Consider the following 9,388-nt stretch of genomic DNA (forward strand, 5'->3'; position numbering starts at 1 on the left):
TAGCACAACATAGCTCCTATGGTGAATTTCGAAGCATCGATGTGCACATGGAACGTGAGTGTCCAATTTGGGGCTCGTAAGATTGGTGTCATCGTCAAAGCCTTTTTCAGTTCCTCATACCCGTGTTGGCATTCCTCGATCCATTAGAAAATTATCAGTAGCTTGTATGGAGGTCTAGCAATCAATGCATAGTTCAACACAAACCGCCAATAATACCATGTATGGCCTAAGAAGCATTGGACGCCCTTGTAATCTGTTGGGGGTGGAAGATCGACAGACCCTGACTTTTGAGAAGTCTGTAGCAATGTCGTTCTTTGACACTACGTGCCCTAAGATGCATCCATGCTTCACCCAAAATTGGCACTTCAACGGATTCAATGAGAGATGATATAGTCACACCATTCAAAGGCTGCTCGAAGTCGGTCTACGTGTTCCCCCCAAGTAGAGTGAACACACAGGTCATCCACGAAGACCTCTAATTCCTTCCTAAGTGTATCTTTGAATATAGTGCACATCAGTCCGTTGAAACGTAGATGGTGCGTTAGTCAACCCAAAATGCATGACTATGTAGGCAAAGATGCCCCATTCAGTGGTGAATGCGGTCTTGTGCCCATCACTAGGATGCACTTGCACTTGATTTTATCCAAAGAAGCCGTCCAAGAAAGTGTAGGCCTCTTTGCCTACTACTCTCTCGAGTATGTACTCAGTGTACATCAATGGATAGTTATCTCTCTTTGTAGCCGTGTTTACCTTCTTGTAATTGATGTACACTCTAATCTTTCCATTCTTCTTCAATACGATGACTATGGGTGAAACCTAGTCTGTGTGCTCAATTTCATAGATGAACCCTGCTCTCATTAGCTTGTCAATTTCTTCCTTGACGGTGGTGTGGGCGTGCTTTGGATTCATAGGGTATGGTCACTGCCTGACCAGTGTTGCATCTGGTGTCATGGGAATGTTGTGAGTCACCACACTTGGGTCTACCCCTTGAGTTCTTCTAGGGACCAATCCAGGATGTCTATATATTATCGTAAGAGAGCAATGAGGCTTGCTTTTTCTTCCTTGGTCAAGTCATCAGCTACAAAGACAGGTCACGTGTCCCCCCTTTCCTGGCCAAACTGACCTGTGACAGGGTTGGGCTTTCCGCATAAGCTTCTAGCTATCATGCAGACTGGTACTGAGGGTGTGTCCTTGGGCTTGCCAATTGCCTTGATGGCTTGTTTGTACTCCTCATTGTCTGAGAATGGCAGCTCGATGTTAGCAAGAACATGCATCCGGTCTCACTTGTCCTCAATACTTGGTTAAGGCCCCATAGGATTTCTTAATTTGGCCATTACCCTTCAGCATGGTGGAGATAGCATCTAGGTCAACTGGCGTAGTCTTCCAAGTATCCATCTCTACTCTTATAGCCTCCGTTCAATTGCCTAAGAAGATAAGACTATTGCCCCAATCTTCTACGACTCTCATGTCGCGCATCTAGGATCGGCCTAGCAAGATGCCATAGTCCACTCCCTTCATGACTATAAAGTCAACAAAGAATTGGATTCTTGCAATCTTCACTAGCCAATTTTCAACACTCCGAATGGTTTCACCTTCATTCCGTTAGCCAGTATGGCATTGAATCTAGCAGTCTCGACCAATGGGTTACCCCAAGTTTGGAGTACTGCATGGCTTAGCACACTCACTTTTGCCCCCATGTCTACGATCCCCTTTCTTGTGACATTCCCCAGAGCTAAGACTAGCAAAATTGCATGCATTTCTGTGCCTTCCCAAAAAGCATTGACGTGAAAAAATTTAGGCATGGAGTGTAGCGTTAGACTCTATATTTGTGTTTCTGCATCGTGCTCAGGCAAGTATGTGGCAACTGGCTCATTTGATTCTTCGACCTACTGTTTCAGCTCTTGCCATGCTGTCTAAGCAAGTCACCTAAGCTTAGAGTCACATGGGTGGTCACTAATGTATTAAGGAGGTCGCTAGTCGCTTGCCTCTCTCCTAACTTTGGGGTTCTTGGCCAATGGCCCTAAGTGGTTTGTTGGCCCATAGCATTTAGACTTTGTCTAGGCAGCACTGCTTGTGGTGCCATCACATCTCTTGATTTTGGTTGTGGGGGAGAGATTGGCATGCTTATGCTTGAGAGATCATCGATCTCATCTTCTCGTATAGGCTCAACATCTTTTAGGTGCTCTTGGGCCTCCTTCATCCATTCCTTCACTTTCTCGATAGCTTTGAGTTTGGTGCTTTGGGTTGGGATACTTCCCGACCTTAGCATTTCCCTTTTCAACCGTCCACGGAGCTGATGTTTCTACCTCTGTGTCAATGACTTTCTTTCCAATAGGCAGTGTTGTGGCACTTTCGGTTTTGAGAGTGACCTTAGTGTTTGGCCTTTTCTTCCTCCGTCTCTGACTCTTCTTTCCAATTGAGGTTTCATCAAGGTTGCTAGGCCCTGGCCATGATAGGCCGGCCTGCTTTGTCTATGCGCAGGTCATGACATGCAATGGGATAGACATGGCCTCCCCATTGAGTGTCTCAACACCGAACAACCCCAATGATAGGCCGGCCTACTTTGTCTATGCGCAAGTCATGACATGCAATGGGATAGACATGGCCTCCCCATTGAGTGTCTCAACACCGAACAACCCCAATGGAATCGATGGCTCATTTGCCAAACTAGACAATGGCTTTCATCTAGGGCAATTGACAAAGAGATGAGTGTCTCTACACTCAGTGCATCTTAGGTCAACCTTGTCTCATTTGCTTGCTCCCTCTCACGGTAGTGAAAAGAAACGTGTCCTGGGTGACCATTAGTCCGACACACTATTGGCTCTTGGATTTGCCCTCCTAGGCCTCTCCCTCTACCTAACGCCATCATCGGTATTGGTCGGTAGTCCGTAAGGACAGCATTGCCTTCTTCATCGTACGATACATAAGGGTTTACATAAGGCTCATTGCCGTTTGACTCCTCCACGTAGTGGATTGGAGTATCACTTGGTGGATGGGTTACGTAGGGTCCAAGTGGTCTAGGGATACCTGTAGGGTTTATCTCCATCCTAGGGATAGTCGGCTTTGCTGGGAGGGCCAATGGGGCTCCCATTCCAAAATAGTTTGGTGGCATGTTCACAAGGTAGGTTGACCGTAAGGTTGCGGATATGGGAGTCTCCGAGGTAGTCGACAATGCATGGCATCATGACCGAACCTACCATAATTAGCGCAAGGTCGTGACCTAGGGTCCTGACACTCAGCTGCCAGGTGGTTTTTGCCACAATGCACGCATTGGACGTGTGGGCGCGTTGGTCGTCTCATCATCTCCTATAGTTAAGCTATGTCCATTCTAATCTTTGCTAGCTCTTATCCTGAATCAATGCGCTTCCCTTTACCCTGAGTGCTTGGGCTTGATCTCTCACGTGGCATTGAGGCCTTCTCAGAATTGCTAGCGCTAGACTCTTCTCGATTTGAGCACCTGAAGCTTCTCTCCTTGAGCTGGTCGTCCACTCTGATAGCTTCTTCAAAGACCCTTATCAGTGCGTCAAGATTGTCTCGCTACAAGCTCGAGTTGCTGGCCAAGGCTTTGTAGAGCTCTTCACATCGTATTCCATTAATGAATGCCATGGGCACCGCTCTTTCAGTTGGTCTCTCACATATAAGGATTCTCTTGAAGAGGCTCCTTACATGGGTCACGTAATCTTGGATGTCCTCTTTCTCTTTCTGCTTGACATTCATAAGTCGCACTAGCAGGTTATCGGAGTAACCAGGTTCAGAAAATCTCTTAATAAAGAGATTTTTCGAGTCATTGAAATTGGCATGCTCCACAATATCTAGACTGGCCCTTGTCACTTGAGCATAGTCCGAAAGCTTAGGAGCGTTGAGTAGAATTAGTGAGGCTGTTGGCCTCGTAGACCTACTCAAACTGCTCCACAAAGTTGTATGGGTCGTCGTTTGCTTGGTATTTGTCCAGCTGCTTCAGTACAACGTGAATTTTTTATTGGCTCTTAGAGCCTTGGTTGATTCCCAACCATGCTAGTAGCGATGTTGCCAACGCTGCAGCACTCTGCTTTGCTGCCATGTTATCTAGCAGCCACTTTGTCAGAAGCTTGCTTAGAGTGAGGTCTCCTTCTAGTGCTCTCTCGCTCTTTGTCCGATTTCTATCTGCTAGGGCTAGGACTCTCTAGATCTCTTGCATTTCCATACTCTGGTATAAGCTCCTAGTTTGATGATCCTGGTTGTATGCGGCTAGGCCTTGCATAGCCTTGTGCGCTAGTTTCCTTCCGTCCTCGAGATCTGCTATGATGTCCTCGGTAGATTTGCCACAGTGTTCTAGCCAGGTTTGAGCATTATATTTACTCACTAGTTGTTGGATAGGCTCAGGAAAATCTCCTAGGTTAAGTCCTTTGTTGCTTCTACAGCCTGTGCTGCCCTCTTCCATATCCAAGACTTTCTGTTCTGCCAAGTTGTCAATCAGGTTGATGAGGCAAGGTAGATTCACTTCCACGATAGTATCGGTTCTTGTTGCATCCAGCTTTTTAGCTATGTTCTTCGCTTTGGTCATACTTTTGGGGATTCGATCACTCGTCTATATCTTGGGATCTTCTCTTACTGGTGGGTTCCTTCAAGGTTTTATGTCTGAGTGAGTTCCTTGTTAATTACAACCAGTCCTCAACTTACCCTCACTCTGTGCAGGTGTATTCTTTTCCGTGCACCGTGCGCAACCAGGCTCCTAGCTCTTCGTAAGTGTGTTTTGGGTGTTGGAAATCAAAGTGAGTGAAAAAACAATGTGTCTAAGCAACTTAGCGCTCTTGTTTATGGTTTGGCCTGATAGGATTGTATGTTCGATTTCTAGCTGTCCTTGTCGGCTTATAGGGTTTTTTGATGCACTGTGCCATTCGGCTTGCTCAAGGCCAATTTGGGATCCTACAACCAGCCCACACCACCAAACATGTCAAGTTTGTGGAAACATGTTGTTGCACGATTCCTAGCTGTTCGACCACGATTTCTAGGTCTGTAACTGCTTGTAAGGCGTTTGATGGGTTCTTCTGGCATGGGTCACACTCTTCGTTGGTCGAGGTTTGTCAAATTTCTACATTTTCTCTCTCAAACTGTGTCCAACTTACCAAAGCCCGATTTTAAAAATCAGACGTCAGATTTACTAGTGACCGATTCTCGAAATTGAACAGGGTCGGGTCCGATTATCACAATCAAACAAGGTGTGTCTAATCAGACAGCGTGGGTTGGTCTGATTTGGCTATTATTCAATTCCCAGAATCAGACAAGGGCACTTGATCCGATTCGGATAGGTGTCCGATCGAACAGGTCCCGATTGTTGCGATTGGACGGGTCGGACGAGGTGGTGTGTTTGATTTCTTCTCATCTGATTCTCAGAATCAGATGGGAGTGGGTTGTCTGAGTGGTGATGTGGCGGGCCCGATCCTATGTGTCCAATTTTCTGGATCGGACCATGTCCTTGGTCCAAAGTGTTCGATTCCAAGGAATCGGACACTAGGAAGACCGTCCGATTCTACTGGCCAAAACACGTGTTGACTACGATTTGCTAAAAATATCCCCTCTAAAGCTATTACCACCTACAAGATATTCCAAAATTCAAGCAAGGGTGTAGGCCAAGGGTATCATGTACCTGAATCTTGCAGAAAACTCTGACATGCTCCGATCGATCCGATGTGGACTCATGGCCTACAAGCTCTCTCTCTCTCTCTCTCTCTCTCTCTCTCTCTCTCTCTCTCTCTCAAATCCAAGACTACAAATGAGGCTTTCCCTTGCCTCCTAGGACCTTAAACCCCTACTGAGCACAACTTAGCCTTCCCAATCACTCCCCTTGCGACTCCGACACATCTGAGCACTCCTTTTTTCCATTTTTTTCCTGTGTGTATCTTGTTCGTGCATGTTTTATAGCACGAACCCTAAGCTTTCCACTCCGATTTCTCCATCCGATTCTACTCTAAATGCAACAAAAATCAAAAGCAATGTACTGAAATGATTTCTCCTACTCAACTAATCATCAAAAACCAAAAATATTTACTTGTAGCACAGATTAAAAACCCAAAACCTCATATCTATCTCAAGCTCCAGTCCAAGGATGAAACCCTTACTTCGACGCTCGATTTAAGCATCCAAGCGCTCAAGCTTGAATCCGTTGGTCCCGACAATAGAACCAAAATGTAGATGTGAGCTCAAGCTCATAACCGCCAAGACCCACAGACCGCTTATTGTTCAAGCATTTCAAGTGAGCACTAATGGCTATCTCTCACATAGCCAATCCACTATCCCTCTCTACAAGTGTAGTGAGCTTACCTTGATACCCGATTGAGTTACTTCCTCTCTAAAGCACTCCGATAGATCCCCGATTTGTGATGCAAGCTCATGCATCCCCAAACCTCTTTCTCCAAGCTCCAAGCTCCATCCTCCATAACCATGCACGAGACAAGACAAGAGAAGGGAAGAGAAGAAGAAGAGAGGAGATGGTGGAGGGCTTCACCTCCAAGATCCCTCACCCTCACACACTCACTCCCTCAAGCACTCACAAGCAAGCAAGTAAGAGAAGAGAAGGAAAGAAGAAGAAGAGTCCACTTTGCCACACACCAAAGAATGAGCTCTCATTCACTTTTTGAACTTTATATAGGGTAGTCGTCCCCTTATCCCCTTTTTTACATGGCCAGTCATGGCCTAAGCTCTTTTTTCCATTTTCCTCCTATCTTCCTAGCTTCCTTCCTGTCGCCAGTCTACCTTTACAATTTACACAGGTGAGAGCCCAGTACTCTTTTACAAAATAAATCATGATGCGCCTTGCACTCTTTTACAAAAGTAATGACTTGCGCTTTTTCTTGTGCACTTCTCTCATTGATTTAGGACTTCTTTCCACTTATGTTTTCAGATTTTCCTTGGTGTGCCATCATCTTCCGTTTCACTTTTGCCTTGGCCTTGTGTTCTGCTTTAGATTTTCTGGATTTTTCACCTTGTTCGTATGAGATTTAACATAAAGGCTAGCAAAGAATTGTCTAATCTTCTCTCTCTCTCTCTCTCTCTCTCTCTCTCTCTCTCTCTCTCTCTCTCTCTCTCTCTCTCTCTCTCTCTCTCTCTCTCTCTCTCTCTCTCTCTCTCTCTCTCTCTCTCTCTCTCTCTCTCTCTCTCTCTACACTACACAAACATCCTTCCCTAGAGAATCATGCCCTATGAACAATGTAACAATCCCCATTCCTGCTAATAAAACTATAACCCACACATTAAAAAGCTCCCAAAATTTTAAAATGTCTATAATAGGGTTTTTTATGTCATTAAAGTATTATATGCATACTAGCCTCATGAATTGCAATGAGCAAAGTAAAGGATGGATCTATCTCTCAATAATGAAAGTCGTGAATAAATAGTATTATCACTTAGCCCTTGGTGCACTAAATGCTACAACTACTAATGAGCTTGCTTTTTTCTCCAGGACAAATAGCCTCATTGCTTGATCTCATTTGCATGTATAAGATGGACCCCTATGATCCAAGGGTGCACACCACACAATATCCTTCCCTAGAAAATCATTACTTGATAATCAATAAAGAACACAGGTATAGGAATTTGTAGTCCCTACTTTTGAGTTTAAGATATATGGCTCCATCTTGGTACCTATAGGGGTTGACAATATAATACATATCTTAAATTTAGTACAGAATCTTCCACTCCATGTCTTAAAATCAATGTATAAGATAATAAAATAAACATAGATTTAAATCCCCATAATGTTTATATCTTCCACTCCATGTCTTAAAATGCATATCTTGAAATGTTTATTCTAATCTAATGTAGATCCTCATATTTTAAAGTGTGTGGGTAGGTGTTCTCTATATAAATCCAACATTAAAAACTCCACTATTTCAAAAGCACACAAAGAGAGAGAGAGAGAGAGAGAGAGAGAGAGAGAGAGAGAAAGAGAGAGAAATACATTATTATTGATAGCTTAAGATGTTGATACTTTTCACTTCATGTCTTAAAATGCATATCTTAAAATGTTTATTCTAATCTAATGTAGATCCTCATATTTTAAAGTGAGTGGGTAGGTGTTCTCTATATAAATCCAACATTAAAAACTCCACTATTTCAAAAGCACAGAGAGAGAGAGAGAGAGAGAGAGAGAGAGAGAGAGAGAGAGGTGTCTTGTCCACTACAATCTATTTTATCAGAGCAAGAGAGAGACTCTCTCTAATCAATCGACCTACTAACAAAACTAGCCTACTTCATACTCTCTCTCTCTCTCTCTCTATATATATATATATATATATATATATATAGTCCATAACTAATCAATCAATCAAATTTTCTCTCCCTCCCCCCTCCCCTTCTCTTCCATACCTGATTTATTTATTAATTATTTAAAATCAATAAAACCAATAATTATTAATTAATCATCTCTCTCTCTCTCTCTCTCTCTCTCTCTCTAACCAACCAACCAACCAACCAACTTACTAACAAAACTAATTGACAAAACTAACTTACCACCTTACCAATAACTCACCAACCACTAACAAAATGAACAATTAAATAATAATAATAAATGAACATTCTTTCTCTCTCTTCCCACTAAAAAATAAAATAAGCTAACAAATAACAAACTACTCTCTCTCTCTCTCTCTCTCTCTCTCTCTCTCTCTCTCTCTCTCTCTCTCTCTCTCTCTCTCTCTCTCTCTCTCTCTCTCTCTCTCTCTCTCTCTCTCTCTCTCTCTCTCTCTAACTAAACCTACCCACCAACAAAACCAATACCAACACAAACAAAAGTTGGAGGGGTTAGTCCAACACTAACACAAACAAAAGTTGGGGAGGTTATCTAGGTAGGTTAGTTGGGGGGGAGAGAGAGAGAGAGAGAGAGAGGTCTCTTTCTCCAACTCACTAACAAAACTAATGAATATTCTCGCATTCTCTTTCTCTCTCTCTCTATATATACATACATACATGCATGCATACATACATACATACATACATACATACATACATACATACATACATACATACATACATACATACATACATATATATATATATGTGTATACATATATATTGAAGGAGAGAGACCATTAACCTAAACAATAGTTGCAAAATTTTGCCCAAAAGACCAATAGTTGCAAAAAAACACCAACAAAGAGCAGCATCAACCAAAGCTGTAATTAAAAGCTCTCTCTCTCTCTCTTCTATTACATCACATCACATCATATCACATGATAAATTAAGCCACACCACATCACACAATAAACCAACACCTAATCCAAACCAACCAAACAAAACTACAAACCAACCAACGCAACTGATACACTAACACAAAGAAATCTCTCTCTCTCTCTCTCTCTCTCTCTCTCTCTCTCTCTCTCTCTCTCTCTCTCTCTCTCTCTCTCTCTCTCTCTCT

Source organism: Lygodium microphyllum, chromosome 8 (assembly GCF_053477565.2).
Source record: "Lygodium microphyllum isolate KBCC chromosome 8, Lygodium_microphyllum_v1.1.10, whole genome shotgun sequence".
Lineage (NCBI taxonomy): Eukaryota > Viridiplantae > Streptophyta > Polypodiopsida > Schizaeales > Lygodiaceae > Lygodium > Lygodium microphyllum.